Source organism: Colossoma macropomum, unplaced genomic scaffold, assembly GCF_904425465.1.
Source record: "Colossoma macropomum unplaced genomic scaffold, Colossoma_macropomum, whole genome shotgun sequence".
NCBI classification, from domain to species: Eukaryota; Metazoa; Chordata; class Actinopteri; order Characiformes; family Serrasalmidae; genus Colossoma; species Colossoma macropomum.
In genome coordinates this window covers 8,307,499-8,324,149 of record NW_023494790.1, presented here as the reverse complement: position 1 = coordinate 8,324,149, position 16,651 = coordinate 8,307,499, and positions in this window count along the sequence as shown.

Sequence of the window (16,651 nt, the reverse complement as noted above, 5' to 3'; positions counted from 1 at the left end):
TTCCACATCTCCAAAGTTCAGTCTCAGAAGTTGGTTGCATTTTCTGTTTGTCACCATCCAAACAATCCCAAAAACATTTATTAATGATGTTGAGGTTTGGGGCGAACAGTCAATTGTTTGGAGAACGCCATCAACTTCTTTGTTTGATTTGTACATTTTCTTCTTCTTTGTCTGTTTGCTTTTCTCAGTAACAGCTTCTTGACAGCTACACATCCTTTCAGACCCTTAGCATTGAGCTGTCTTCTCACAGTGGACACCTGGGGATTTTTTGTTTTTTTTTTTTGGATCTGAAGCAAAAGTGTGCAGCTTGATTTTCTCTTCTCTCTCTCTAAAAACTGTTTGTCAAAAGATGACGGTTTTGGTGATCTGCCAGGTCCAAACCACAGTTTTGGAAAATCATGTTTTTGTTTGTTTGCTTATTTGTTTGTTTTACTTTCCTTGTCCTTATGCCAGCAGATCATCTAATATCTAATTTCTTCAGAAATATCTCCTGGCTGGAAAATGACTAACTTGTACTTAATGGCTTGTGTTGGAAATTAAATATGTATACATAAAGAAAAACAATCAAAAGAAATACATCTCTATATAATGAGCTACAGTTTCTTATTAATTTACATTTTTAAAAAAGGACTTATTTTGTACTTGTGGAAAACTAATGGAGAAAAAAAAAACTTATTTTAATGTCACAGTCCATTTAATCCTATTTAAATCTGTAGCACATCATTAGATGTGGAGACATTTAGCTTAATTTTAGCTTAATCGAACGTCTTTACCCAGTGAGGACTCTCAGTGTGTGTGTGTGTGTGTGTGTGTGGTGTGTGTGGTGTGTGTGTGTGTGTGTGCCCCAAGCATTTGTAATTCAAATATTATCTGAGACCAGAGATTGAGTGAAGAGCTTAAACATTCCTGCTCAACACACACACACACAAATGTGCACACACACACACACACACACACACACACACACACACACACACGTATGTTTGAGATAAACATATTAATGGTGAATATTCCGGGCACTGAGGGTAGAGGTGAGCTCTGTGGGGAGTATCTCTGTGAACCAGACAAATCACTCTTATTCATGTCTCTAATCTGATAATGGGGGTAATTAATGAACGTGACCACAGTGACCCCCAAAACTTGTCTGAGTGATCTGATGGGCCCTGCCCCCTTCCTCTGTGATCTACTGTCTAGCCCCCAAAACCACACATACATTTGCAAACGACTGGAAAATTTTGCATCTGCTCTGAGATGGACTGGCGACCTGTCCAGGGTGTTTCCTTCCTCCAGATTCCCCACGACCCAGAAGGATAAGTGGCTTAGCAAATGTGTGTGTGTGTGTGTGTGTAAGATTTTGCTAACTAAATATAATAAAACAATGGCTTTGTCTTTTAAGGCCTATGATGTGTGTCCTACTTAATACACTGCATATACAGTACTGTGCACAGTCTTAGGCATCTAAAATGTTTAAAACTATTTATAAGCAGTGAACAGTAAAAACACTGTTTAACATTAGAATCTATACCAATAAACATTCTTGTTCATTTTCACTGAATTAAATTCTTTGTTTTTTTTTCCCTTTTTTTTAAGGTAGTTGACATCATATGAGTCTTACAAGTTCACAGGTTTGACTCCAGATATCTCCTCCACCAGCACACGTGATGCGACATAATAAAGAATTGATTAGCCAAACCAGTTATTAAACGATAACTACTATAAATACTGGGCTCCTTCAAAGAGAGTTTTCAAAAAGGTTAAACGAACACACTGATATGCATATAATCAGTACTTGTTGTAGGAATGTTAACTGTATTTATTCTAATATTAATGTTTTTCTATGCAAAAACCTCTAACTGCCAAATATAATTGTCCAAAGTGCCTGGAACTTTTGCACAGTACTGGATATCATTGCTATCATATCAAAACTTTGTAGCATTGAAAGTCCAAGCTGCTCTTCACATTGTATGAACATTTCATAATAAATGAACAGATATAATTGGTCCAAATGACTTGAAATAATTACTTGTCAGATTAAAATACATAAAAATATTAGAATATTTTGTCCTTTTCATGTAGAGTTACCATTTTAGAGGTTGAAGGTTTTGTTATGGCAGCGATACTACACACACTGTCGCTGTCAGAACAAAACCTTGTATCTCCAAAATGGTAACTTTCCAGGAGAAGGAAATGACATCCTTAACTTAAATGATGTAAATTAATGCAAAATGACTTATTTCTATTTGTCCATTTGTCATTAAATTTTTGCACAATAAAAAGGAAAGCTGATATTTTAAAAACAAAAAATAAAAAATCTCTTTTTTAAATTTTTGTTCCTATAGTGATGATATTAAACTCACATCAAACTTTCTACATAAAAAGTAACAATACATTTTAAGACATAATAATTTATTCTCCTCAAATCCAGCCATCCATTCCTCATACCTCATAGAATAGCTCAGCCAGCTTAATTTCAGTGTAATTATGAAATAATAAGACTTACCATGTGAAAAGAATCTTAGTTTAAGCAAAAAAGAAATGATGAAATTAAGGAATGTTTGTGCAGTGAAACTTTGTCAGCACATATACCGCAAATCTTTCTTGCTGTAATGAATGAAAGAGTGGCTGAAACCAACATTTCCTGATGGCATAGAGTCAAGAAACCCTCTTATAGTATGAAGAGAATAAATGATCACAGCACTGCAGCCTTTCGCCAAAGTATCTTGCAATGAGTTGCTTTGATTGTCAGCAAATCAGAATTCCACATAAGGCATAGTAGAGTTCACTCCACCCATAACTCTGCCAACACAGGACCACAAACATGAGCTAGTGACAAGCAGCAATGTGTTCATTCTCCTGATGCCACATCGTCACCCTGGCCATAATTGTTCACATCCTCAGGGTCAAGGACAAGCCTGGAGAATAATTACATTATCACCCCACCCCCATTTTTTTTTCTCTCTCGCTCCTTTAATTCTACCCTATCCAATGTCATTATCACCACCCACCCCCTATTCTCTTGAGTCTATGTGGAGACAATATTCTTTAATTTCTGGAACACAATGGGTGAAGATGCAGGCAGAAGGTCCACCTTAATCTATCAGGGCCTCCTTCAGTGGGCCTGAGCCAGTGTCTGACAGGCATAGCATCGCAGGCCAGCGGACTGGGAGACAACACATACAATTTAGCCTCATGAAATGCAAATAGAGTTCTTTTTCAAGGGGGAGGGGTGGGGGGGTCCTCTTTTTTGTCCCAGGCCAACCACCATCTGCTTGCTATCACCAGCATGGAGCATCATTGGGCTGGAGTAATTTGTAGCTTTAATAATTTCCCTCTTAATTAAAAAAAGGAGAGCACAAGGGCGAGAAAGACGGGAGAAGGGGCATGAGTGTGCATCTGGTATGGATTAAAGAGAGGATTCAATAGTTTGACCCTGCTTACACACACACATACACAAGTGTGCACATACACATGCATGCACATAAATGCTTGTAATATATCGTTATTGTCATTAAAAACACTTTTGGCTTTTTCAGTATAGACCTCTAAAGTTGTGCATCATTTTGTAGTTGGCATCTTGCCCATATTAGGAACTTTGGGCATTAGCAGTTTTTCTTTTCAAGAAAAATGAATGCCATTTTGAGAAATTATGGCTGTTTTGCCTGGCAGTAAACTAAAATGCTCCAAATCTTACACGTTTTGTGCAAAGTACAACTTCACCTCAAATGTCATGGAATTCTCTGAATTATGAGGGTGTTAAAGAGTCGAACTGTTTAATTTCTGTTCACAACACACTGTGTAGCATTTTACTATTACTTTATTAAATTAAAGCCATATTGAGACCACAAAAAGCCACAGTAGATCTATGTGGCTTTAAATGTACACAGAGAAAGACATCAAAAGTGAATCTTTTAGGTAAACAGACAAATATGGCTAACGTTACTATCCTAGCCTTTTTCAGCTCATATCTTTCAGTTCCAAAACAGCCAGTTTGTGAAGAGGTAGCAAACTCAAGGTGCAAAGTACAGGGGGTAACAGGGGTCCAGGGGCTCTCATTGCTTAGCTGCTTTACTCACAATCAGTGAGCTTCTGTCTTTGGTATTCTTTCTAACCACAGATGCAGCACTGGTCTGCCTCAAGGTGGCACTGTAGCAAACTGGTTCACCCAATTGGTCCCTCAAATTGTAGCAACTGTAACTACACCTGGAATACCTCTGAAAAACCTTACGATATGCTGCAGCATGTCTGTAAATCTGAAAACTTGCACGATTTCCCAAGAATTTGGTGGAAAGAGTGAATTGTTACTCTTTTCTCAAACTGTAGACAAAAGAGATGTGTAAGATCTCAGTTAACATGAGAAAGAGCGCATTACCAAACTGGAAAGGAGTATTTCCAAAACATGAATTGTTAAACCAAACATTATGTTGCCAGTGAAGCATCAGCACTACTATGGCGAGTGAGTTACCTGCCAGCCAAAGCTGGAGAACTTGGGAACCCCCAAATACCAGGGGGGTATTTTAGACACCGAGCTGATGCCTAGCGTGATAAGTGATGCTGAATGCTTTATTTTATTTAGTTTATATGCTTACAATGTAAAATGAACTTGAGCCAAGCTTTTACTGGCTCTACCTTCTGGCATTCTCTGCTACGTGATGCTGCACTGTATAACACAAAGTGGTGCATCCTGCATGTGGTGGTCTTTAGTCTATTCTGAAACTGAAACTCTATTTTATACCAACACCAGCTGCTCAAACTGTAGTCTACTACTGTTGAACCAATTTAATTATCACAGTTGGAAAAGATTGCTGTTTTGTGCTGGGTATTTTTGTAAGGTTGCCATATTTGGACTCCTTAATTGTCTCATCATTCTGAGGATCCAGTGATGTTCAGAGAAAAATATAAAAAATAAAAAAAAACGTATGCACATAAAAACTTATTAGGGTAAGAACATACCTTTTTACCACAAACAGCATTTGTTTTCCCATAGAAAAAAACTACCTTATACCTAGAGTTCCTTATCTGGGCAATGTACACAGAGTAAAATGTATCAGGCTCAAAACATTTTTCTATAGGGTGCAACAACAGCAGTTCAAAAAATTACATTTACTTTTTTTCATATAGAAAACCAGCTTAGACCCGGAGTTCCTAATATGGGCACGATGCGGACTACAGAATGACCACTCAACTTCAGGTCTATTTGAACTGGATCTGCCCTCTATATTGTGTGAATATTTCACGACAAATGGTCCAAAAAAAATTGTCAAAAATACTTGCCTTGATATCATATGGTATTAAATAATAAAATATATGTATCTGTAACATATCAGTGCTTTCATATCATAACCAAACCTTATATTTACAAAGTGCTAAGCCTTTAACATTTGATGTATGTTAATGTAGTAGAAGTTCAGAGTCATTTTTATTGGTCCATTCATGATGAAATTTTCACACAATGTGTAGGGCAGCTGGCCTTTTTAGGGGTAAAAACTCAAAGCCAAAAAGAAATCAAAAAAGTTACACTTTTAAGACTTTTATGTTTAGCAGGGCATTCATCTTTATGCATGCAAAGAAATGGGAATACTATGCATAGTGAAATCCATGCAACATGGGGGATGACTCGAGCCCCATTTTTACCCCTTTTCCCTGCTGGTCCCATAAATCCCCATGGAACGGTGTACTTGTTTAAAACCCAGTTCCCACCTGCCCATAGGTCACCTGTGCACCAGCCAGACCCCAGAAACAGATCTGATCTCCTCTGGGTATACTTTCGCCAGGGTCACAGAGGACCTGCTGTTTTCATTCTCTCTTCCTGTCCGCTGGCTGGGCACAGCCGTTCCATTCTTCATTTGGACAAAACAGGCCTTTAGCCCTCAGGACCAGGCCCAGTGAGACTACAGGATGTCAAGGTCAGGAGCAGGCGTAAGGCCATCACACTCACAAATCTGCCCTCTGCTCCACACACCGTCCATCATGCTGTCCGCACAGAGAAAACACTCCAGCTTGATGCAGTCCCACACTAAATTAAACTCATTCATTTAGCCATCACACTCGGTTGTCCTAATACATGTGAATGGAGCCTGTGGTTCCTAGTGTTGGTACAAAGACATCAAAGAGTGGTCGGCTGCATTTGATTTCTTCTTTAAACATTTTTGGTTCAGTGAATTGTGCAAAACTGCAACAACTGGTATGTAAAGTAGGGAATAGCTTTATAGAACAATGTTTCCGGTTTTGTTTTTGGACCTCATTGCTCCCTTTGACATTATATTTCACAGTACACTCCTAAATAGACTTGAATGTATTTAGATTTTTTTTTTGTTTAAAACTGGGTTGCTACACATTTAAGTGAAACATAATGCATTAGTAGTCTGTGTTGCCATCTCTCTGATGGTATTCTTTGTGGTGTACCTCAAGGATCTATATTTGGTCTTCTTTTATTCTTTTCATCTAGGTGATACCATCAATGAGCACAGAATTAAGTTAAAGCTATGCACATAACACACAATTATAGATATATGTGGCACCAAGCGATACCAGTGCTCTTAATCATAAACCAGTAAACTGTTTTTCTAGCATGATAAATTTGACATATAAAAAATGTATGAAAAGAAAATATAAGATAATCCTTGTTGCAAGAATAGAGAAATTTGGTAAACTAAAACACCTGTGTTTAGGACCTAAGTTCTATTCTTGATTCTGAAGTTTCATGTCACGTACTGATAACTTTTAACAGTTAAGATGGCTTTCATTGACTTTATATTATTATTATTATATAATATTGACTATACTTTCCTTTCTGTGGGTTGCTAGGGAGGATAATGATGTTACACCCATTCACTCCACTCTCATTCACTGGGCTACCAAAGAAATACACAAATAAGCAAACAAACTAGCATGAAAACATAAACACAGCTATTCACTAGCTACTTATTTTTTTTAATACATTTCATTAAAGTGCTATTAATTAAATTGCTATTTTTTAAGTTGCATAAGAATGACAATAACAATAATAATATTAAAATACACCATAGGGTGTGAGACCAACAGCTGAGCAATATGAATGAGAAAAATTACATCAGAGCTTTGCTCCTCATAAAATAAATATATCCATGGACACCACACATACACTTGTGCTATTTACATGTGAAACATGCAGAACATAAAAGGAGACCAACATCACAGCTCATCCACGCTGTCTTTTGGAATGGCGAGGCTGTTGGACAGTGTGTGCCCTTTTGCCCTACAAAAGGCCTCTCTGAGGTGCAAATGATGCCAGGCTGAACTTGCACAAAGCTGGGCACATGCCACACACGCTGGTAAAAGCATAGCTTCACCGGCCCCTATTGGATTTCAATGCAGCCCACTTTCAAGAAGGACAGATAGCAATCTGTTCCTGCCATATGGAACAGCTAACACGTGCCTGCTGCCAGGGCAGGCCAAACAAGCTAGTAACGAAAACAGAAGAACGTTTTAGGTTTTCATTTTCTTGAATAACAATGCCATAAGATATATTAAACTCTCAGTGACCAGTGTTTTATTATAGCTCGGTACCACTACTCGTCTCAACTGCCTCATAAATTCCCATTCGTTTAACACATTAGTAACCGAGATACAGCGTCACTCAGGACACCTATGAGTATCCCATTCACTTCAGTGTAGGTTAAAAAGAATTACAGTCACTCTTTCTATACAATGTCAGAGGTGGGGACTTAAATAAAGTCTCAAAAATAAAGAATGGTTCTTTAAAACAATGCCATGGGCTGGGGGTTCCTAACCTTTTGCAACTTACAGCCCAACGCAACCAACCACAAAAGCTTTCATGAAGATTTAACCAGCCCAAAAATTTCAAATACAAACATATATACTACAATAAGAAATGTACTCTTTTGAATTTCACTGTACAACATTATGAACAACAATCCTACAGTTTTTGGTTGTAGCCCTTTAGCGATCATGGATGAACTCCATACAATAAAAAAGAGAAGTTTTCGGTCATGCGTTTTGTCAGACCAATCACTGAGCACAACCTAAATATTTACACCTTTTTATGTTCTATTTTTGTGAATTATTACCACAACATAATATTTGTTGTATTTAAAATGATTGGTTTAAATATGTATATACCACAAAGTTTGCAGTTTAAAAAGGTTTGACTGCCAAGAACCCCTAGAGGTACCACCACAGCACATTGGGGGTCCACTGCCTACAGGTTGAAAACCACTGCCACAGACAACCCACTTTTAGTTCCCTTAAAAACCTTTCAATTGAGTATCACAGCCTTGTTCTGCAGGCCTCTTAGTAGCCATTCTAATGGCTGAATGCAAATTGACTCAGATATTTTTTTGCTTAATAAAATCAAATAAAATTCAGATGAACTGGGACACTGCTGGCTTTCTATGTGAAATGCTGTGACTGTCTTGAGCTGCTAGTGAGCAGTGAGGGACAAAAGGGGAGGAGGGAGAAGTCCTTGATGTGAAAACAATTCACACTTCAAAAGGATTTTGAAAAAAAGGATGGATTTTTTTCTTCAGTAAAAAAGCATCACAGTAATCAGATTTGTAACAAATACATAAACAAGTTTCTCTGCGTCTCGTTTAAAAAAACACCCAAGTTTACCATTTTACAAAACAAACAAAAAAAACAACAACAACAACAAAAACATCAATATATCAGTAGGTGTGTTTCCAGGGGCTTTAATAATCAAAGGATCCAGCAGTGTTCAGCAAAAATTCATACTTCTAAATAAAAAGTTTATATAAAGCAATATAGTAATCAGTTCTGCTTGTAATAAATGCATGCACAAGTTTCTCTGCATCACTCTGAGATAGAAAAGGCTGAACTTTAGCAATATTTCTCAAATAACAAAAACTTTAGTGACTGCATTTACATGCAGCTCAGAATCTAAGATTACACCCAGGTTTCATACTTCAGGTTCGCTAAATGAAGCAAAAGAGACCAGCTTCTTATAAAGCAACTTGCTCTGAGTTTTAGCACCGAGTATCAGTATTTCATTTTTTTCCTGATTTAGTGTAACTGAAGGCCCTTCAAACCAGGTGCAGATTGTTTTTTTATGGCTACTGTGAAAAAGAATTTAAGAACCAGCCATTAAATGGTTCTTTAAGGAACCAAAGGAGCAGACATGCAGAACGTTCAAAACAGTGCTGTGAAGTCCACATCTGAGGATGACTTAAAGCTGCTTGTGACACTACATCGAAAATATATTGTTTACTCTCAGCCTGCTGTTATCTGCAGTGTAACTACACCCACACAATCACAGCAAGCAAAAATGTGCCAATCTTATTAGCTTTCATCTCAATTTAACCACATAGTGGGCTGTAAAAAAAACGCTAAAGGTCAATAATATAAATGTTCAGAAAGGTCAATAATCCAGTCGTTGCTACTGATGGGCAGTGATCTGGCATTTTCTGTCCAATAAAGTACTTTGATTCTCTTTGGAATCCAGTGCAACTTTGCAGATAAAAGGCAGTTTCAACAGACCAGACCTGTGAGCCATGGGCTAGGCCTGATATCAGGTAATAGCCAATAAACATTTAATAAGAATTTCACACCAGTTTGGGCAAGTACATTTGGCCAAATGCATTTTATATCCACTGCTGCTGTGAATCTGCATTTTTTCCCCATAAAAGCTTCCAGTCCAAGCGTCCTTGCCACACACGGCGAGGCTGCTTGATTTATTTGTGGAGCTAAAGCACCCATTTATGCAAATAATTATGTGATCATTTTTATTTGAACAACAGAGCTAAGTATTGTGGAAAGAAAAATGACAGTGGTGGGTTCAGCTCTAGTAAGAAATGGGGAAACAGTGAGGGAGAAGGAAGACAGAGGCGGAAGCTGGAGGTTAATGAAAGTATGATTAGTAAACCTAATTATCTGGGCTCTGGCTGAGCTCTTGGATGCCCCCGAAAAGAAGCCAATCACCATCAATCTACATGCCACGAAGCATGATCGCAGCTACAGAGACAAATGCTGCAATCTGGCCACAAAGCCTCTGCTGCCCCATTTGCACTGCGAGGTAACAAGTCTGGATGCTATCTCTGCAGCTTAATGGGTTATATGTGGAAGGCAATCAGTTCTCACTTGCACACACACACACACACACACACACACACACACACACACACAGACACACACACTTGCAGGCATGCACATGCACCCACACGTGCACAACCTACACATATTTATAGATGAACATGGAAGTAGACAATCATACATTCTTCTCAGCCTCTTCAACGCCATGCAGTACATCAATCCTGAGCAAAGAAAACACAGAGGACACAGAGCTCTTTGTACTGTACGTGAAGTCGCTTTTAAAGTACGTATCAATTGAACACAAGCGCATGCAACCTTTTCACCCCAACGTCTGGATAATGTTCACACCATAGGCCCTTGCATTTTCCTTCTCTCCGTATCGGGGGGCATTTGGGAGTTACTACCCCTTTTGCCCTTTCGAACCACCTTCTTTTTTCACTCTTTAACAACCAAAGGCCATATGGTAAACATATTCCTCTGCCTCGTTGGTTTTTATGGCTCTTGCTGAAAGAAAGGAAGGGGTTGTGTCAGGTTCAGGAGGGCGAGCGATGCATTTGGCGATTAAAGAGCTTTTTATTTCTATTAGAGCGGTCAGCCCAACGCACTGGGACCATTCGACGACCACTGACTAATTAAGAAAGAATAACAGGACCAGAGAAAGAGTCTCATGCCACCACTAAGGTCTCTCCAGTACCATATGGAGGGGCTTGACTATGTCTGAGACCCTCGGAATCCCAAAAAAACAAGAGTTAGTTGATATTTAGTGCTCATGTTTGTTAATAGAACAACAATATTACTAATGTGATCTTTTGAAAAAGATTCTTCTTCTATGCCATGATTAAAAAATGGAGTTGCCAGTCAGAATGAATGTTTATAATAATATTAAAGAAATTCTGTTGTGCACACTTGTACAGTGGTGTCCAAAAGTTTGGGCGTTTTGTTGATCTTCTTAGTGAAAATATGTCAACACATCCTCTACAGACAGCACACTTCTGCACATTTTAATGCACAATTTTTGCTTATTTGCTTAATTTAACATACTGGGGGAGATACAAATAACATGAAACATGGCACATTTTATCGTTTATTTTTGTTTTTCTAATATGTTAATAAACTTATTTTCACTTAGAAAATAAAATAAAATAAATCATTTGACAAAGGGAGTTTAAACCTTCACATACATACTACAATGGCAGTACTGAGCAACTTCACGTTTCAAACAAGTTGTAGAAAACTGTAAAACAGTAAGAAATTTTAGACGTGTCCAGAATGATGACCAGCTGTAGTTGATCCCATAATAATCAAGAAAGCTGTATAGCAATAGAAATGAAATACGATATAATTAATACTCAAAAAGCCTCACATTTGAAAAGTAGAGATAAAATCTTGACAAGAAATTACCACAAATAGATCATCTCAATATATTATTTAGCATTTAATGACTTTTCATTGTGTACAAAAATAACCCTCTTTAATAAAGCATCTAAAACTACCTATTAGCATCTACACTTTTTAAAAACAAGGTGCCCCAAGGGGGTCTTTGGGCAATTCAATAAAAGAACCACTGTTGGTTCCCTACAGAACCTTTCAAATGAGTGACTTTATTGAATTTTGTAGCCTCTTTCTGCAGGACCTCTAGTGGCCATTTCATGGGTGGAGTGGAAATTGACTTGGAAATCAACATTTTTCCCCATAACTAGTGAGAAACCTTCCAAAGTTTTAAATGGCATTCACATAATGTAAAAGTTCTGGTTTTAGATTTTAGACTGATTTTAAGGGTTCTCTTTAGGTTCTTTAAACTTCAAAAAGTTCCTTTACACTCACAAAGCTAACAAAATGGCTCTCTAGAGAACCATCCATTAAAAGGCTTTTAAGGGAACTAAAAGTGGTTCTTTTAAGGCATCACACAAAGAACAATTTTTGCCACCTTTATTTTAACAAGTAAATCATCATTGAAAAAATAAATAAATTAAAGGAATTCTTAATATTACAAGTCATTCCAAACTTTTGTGTGGAGACCCCCTGTGTCATCTTGGTGTCAACACTTCAGTAGCTCTCCCACTAACTACAGTGCGATGTATGCACTGCTTTGCTTCACAAAATAGTCAAGATAGTTAAAAAAAGAGGAGAAATTGATGAATATTGAACACTAAGGAGTAAGTGTAATATCAAAATCCCATTTCTTTCTCTAGCAGACAGAATTTGCAATAAGTGTTAATAAGTTTATCAGTTTATCTTTTAGCCTCAAGTTTTGGATTGACCGGCCTTTACGTTGTCCTCTTCGAGTCTTGTTTGTTCATTCTTCTAGTCGTGGCATTAAAGAAGGGAGAGAGGAGGGGGATGGAATTTAATCCAGCACCTCAAGACCATGCAGTCCATTCTGCTCTGCAGCTTCAGCCTTTCCGTTTCACTCATTCTTTATGGTGGGCTGTAACTCACGTGGACGGGCCGCTGAACTCCACCACTGACCCGCATCTGGATAGCAGCTGGGGTCAGACGGGTCACTCCAAAGGGTCCTGCACCAGCTGCTGACTTCCTCCACCCCAGTAAACCCACAGCGCTGTGGGACAGGGAGGAGGGGTAGAAAAAAAAAGAGACATACAGAGCATACAGCGAAAAAGCATGAGGGGGAGAAGAAGATGGGCTGTCATAAAAGTGTTCATAAATGTCAGAAAGTTGTACATTTTAAATGGTGAAATTCTAGTAAACTCATTGGTTCTTTTTTCAATTTAGTAAACCAGTTTGTGCACTGAGGTGAGCTTCAGGTAAGTTGACTGTAAGGACACGTCACAGGTGAAACTATGTTTCAACTGATTTTTTCAAAATTCTCTACATAATTAAGTGGTTAAGATGTAATTAAACAAAAATGAACAGACAGTAACCCAACAAAAGAGTTAAAAAATAACCCAGTACTGGTTTATGTAACAAAATCTAATGACACAACCTGTTGGATTATACATATAATTATAACCCAGCATGTGCTCTATAGTGACTTAGAGCTGGGTTATGGATGTGACCAAAATTGGGTTGTTTTAAACCCAACATTTTTTGTGTAACCTTGTCATTTAATAACTTTCTGTGAGGGAGCATTTGGTGGCATTATACTCTTCAAATGTGTGGTTCCTATCACCACCACTGTGAACGCTTTTGGCTCAGTATATTTGTCGAAGTTTCTGTAGAATGGCGTATTTCACATCACACCACTCTGAATGTCTTTGTTTACATCTTAATTTACAGAAAAAAATAAAACATTTAATTATGAATTCTTCAAAAGATCTGTAGAGGTTTTAGCACAGCTGTCCAAAGCAGACCCTCTTAATATGTCTTTTATATATGTAAAAAGTTTTGGATGGTGCACCCACCCTAAAGTAATCATTTTCACTGCATCAACGGATGGGGTTGGCATCAGAAGTGGGCTCCCAAGTGGAGCAACCAACAAAGTGCTGGCCCTATTGCTGAGTTTGATCCCCAGCAATGGCACAGCCATCTGTGGTCTGAGGTCCAAGAGAGCGTACTTGACTTGCTGTCTCTGGGTGTCCAGTGATGCTGTGTTTTTGGCAGCTTCACACGTCCTAGAAGAAGCGTGTGCTAGCCCTCACCCCCACAAGCTTGGTAGCATTGTGTGTCTTGCCTAATGTGGAACTAACCATGACTAAACTGAAAAAAGTTAATAATAATAATAATAATAATAATAATAATAATACAGACATGTCCGATACCTGACCAGTGCAACTGGAGGCAGAAGGCTAAAGATGCTCAGCAATCTTAAATGTAAAGGCTGGAACAAAGTTGAGTTTTACTGAGTACATCACTGAAAACAGTGAATCCTGGACATTTTTAACTTTACCTATTTTGATTGTAGTATTTAATATGTAAAACATGCTGTTTGTTAATCAGCTCAACAAGGTTCTTGTTTCCAACTCTCACTTCATGCAGTTATGGTGAATGCTTTATTGGTATATTTTGAGAATGCCTAGATTTATATGACCACTTTCACTGTAACTCAGTTGTATACACTACAAAGAGTGCTAGGTTCTCTTAATCTGTGTGTAAAATATTCAAATATAAAATATAAAGTTCAGGTTTGAATCCTAATCTTAGTCTGGAGATTATAATAGCTCTGTGCAATGTACCACATTATTATTACTTACTTAATCTTAGTAAACCCCTACATTTTCACACCAAGTTCGAAGTACAGTACGAGTTTGTTTAGTCTTGTTCTCTTTATACTCTAACTCTCTTTGACCCTCACCTTCGTATCTCACCTTTGTATCTCACCTTCTTTACATTCAGCAGTACAGCTTGATCCAAATTCCACAGAAATTCTGAGATGTGAGGGTGTTTCCAGTCAAGATGTTTTATTTAAAGAACCTTCACATCTTAGTCCAGCACATACAAGCCTTTTTGCCTTTGAAAGGCTTCTGAGGCAAAGGCTTTCATACTGCTTTTGACAGAGTGCTGTTCAGTGGTACAGATCACAAGGGGGAAAGAAAACGTCCTACAGATGCGCCTAGTAAGCCCATGGACAGCAGGAGCCAGGTGCCCTTTTGGGACACAGCCACGTTTTAGAAACTCTCAAAGTCCAGAGCCCCAGGGCCCTGCGTGTGCACACAGGATGAAACTGATCACTGCAGGAAGTAAACAATGCCATGGCACCAGAGGGAAGCGATTAGGTGCGGAGGGAGGGAAAAGAGAGGGGAAGAGGCACGAGAGGCGATAATCAAGAGACTATGAAGTTTGGCCAGGACCCATGACGGACGGGAGGGAGAAGAGGGCTGGGGAGGAAGAAGAGGACGTCGGAGATGAAGATGAGATAATTGATCACAGATCCCAGTGGTCTCAGGTGCAGTCGGGAAGTGGCAGGATGCTCCATCCCAGACTAATTACACTCTCATGGCAGGCATGGGACTGTGCAGAGGGTGGAGCCTCCAGGAGGTCTTGTAATTAGAGTGGTAAATTTGATTTAATGATGGGACGACACAAAGACCGTTTCTAATAATAAAATGAGGCAATATGTCAAAGTCAATGGTGGTAAATAAGCTGAAATAGATGTGAATGCTTTTAATTTGGTAAGTACTGTAGTCTGAAAAGTGAACTCTATTCCTAACTGATGGTGGCAGTTCAACTGCATAGATTTTGGAATTTTGTATATTCCAGTGCTGTGTAAAAAGGTCCTCCGGTCGCATTTGTTCATTAAGTTTATTTGTAAAAAAAACCCTATAATGAGTCATTTCCTGAAAGAATTCTAATTGAATTAAACCAATGCGAGGTGGGACCCAGCGCAAGTCATGAGCTCTACATAAGCTCCCTGTAGCTCCCTGCAGCAACAGAAAATCACTGATAAAAGATAACAGGTAGAATTTCTATCAGGCAGGATAGAAATTAGACAAGAGACAGAGAGAGAGACAGATGTGTTCAATCTACTCTACTCTATTCTAAATGAATCTCAACTTCCTGGAGGACTAACAGTGAAGCTCTACTGCAACATTCCCCAGTAATCGACCAGCGTCATACATTGTTGTGTTCAGTAAATGCTTTTAAAGAATACAGCCAGGGCATCAGAAACTACAGGCGCAAGCGAGCATTTGACCCACCACTTTTCAAAGTACTGAGGTGATGCCCCATTACTTATTACTGGACAGCAAGTGGGCCAGCATAGAATAGTTGATGGACCAAATTCATAAAACAACCTGCCAGATTTAAAGTGACGTTAAAAGAAGATTTACTCATTCATGAACAGAGATTCTCAGTGTGTTTTACCATCTGCACAGTGTGAGGCATGACTGCACTATTATCTCATTTAAATGTGATGGTAGCGATTCATAACACAACATAATCCCTCAAAAAAATAACGTCTGAACAACTCTGACAGTAATTTCCTCCAGTAAACCTTGTAACTGCTGTTGGAGTAGAAGACTCGCTCAGGTAGGATTTCTGATTGGCAGATTTTACTAGCGCTGTACTTAAAATGGCCTCTTCTTTCTGCATCAAATTCAATGTTTGGCAAATCCCCCTCCTGTGTGTGGAAAGTAGGTGTAGCTTAACTGAGCAGTAATTTGACATGTTGAGATTGTAATTATATGTTGAAATTTATTTTACTGCAAGCAGTTTTACCTTTTAATATTTCAATTTATATGGATTTTACAGAGGAATTAAATTTACACATGTGGGAATGACATTAACCAGCGAACATGTATTTCTTAAAAAAAAATCAGAATTTTTACAAGTCAGTATTTAATATTTCATCTTTACATGTGCAGAACAAATTCCTGATATCAAAAAGTAAATATTTACTATTTGAAATTCAATTTTCACATACATAAATTGAATTCCTGAGCTACACATAAAACAGGAAATTAAATTAAAAAAAGCTTGCCACAGTAATTAGATGTTGAGCATGTTAATTCTGTTGTTAGTTGTAATAACAATACCAAATATTAAACTTTATGTTAGTAAAATTTTTTACTGAAAGTATAATGAGTTGGTAAAAAGGCTTGAATTATTATTATTATTATTATTATTATTAGTAGTAGTAGTAGTAGTAGTAGTAGTAGTATGTAAAATATAATTTAATCTTAAATGCCAAAATAATTTCTACAATTAGAAG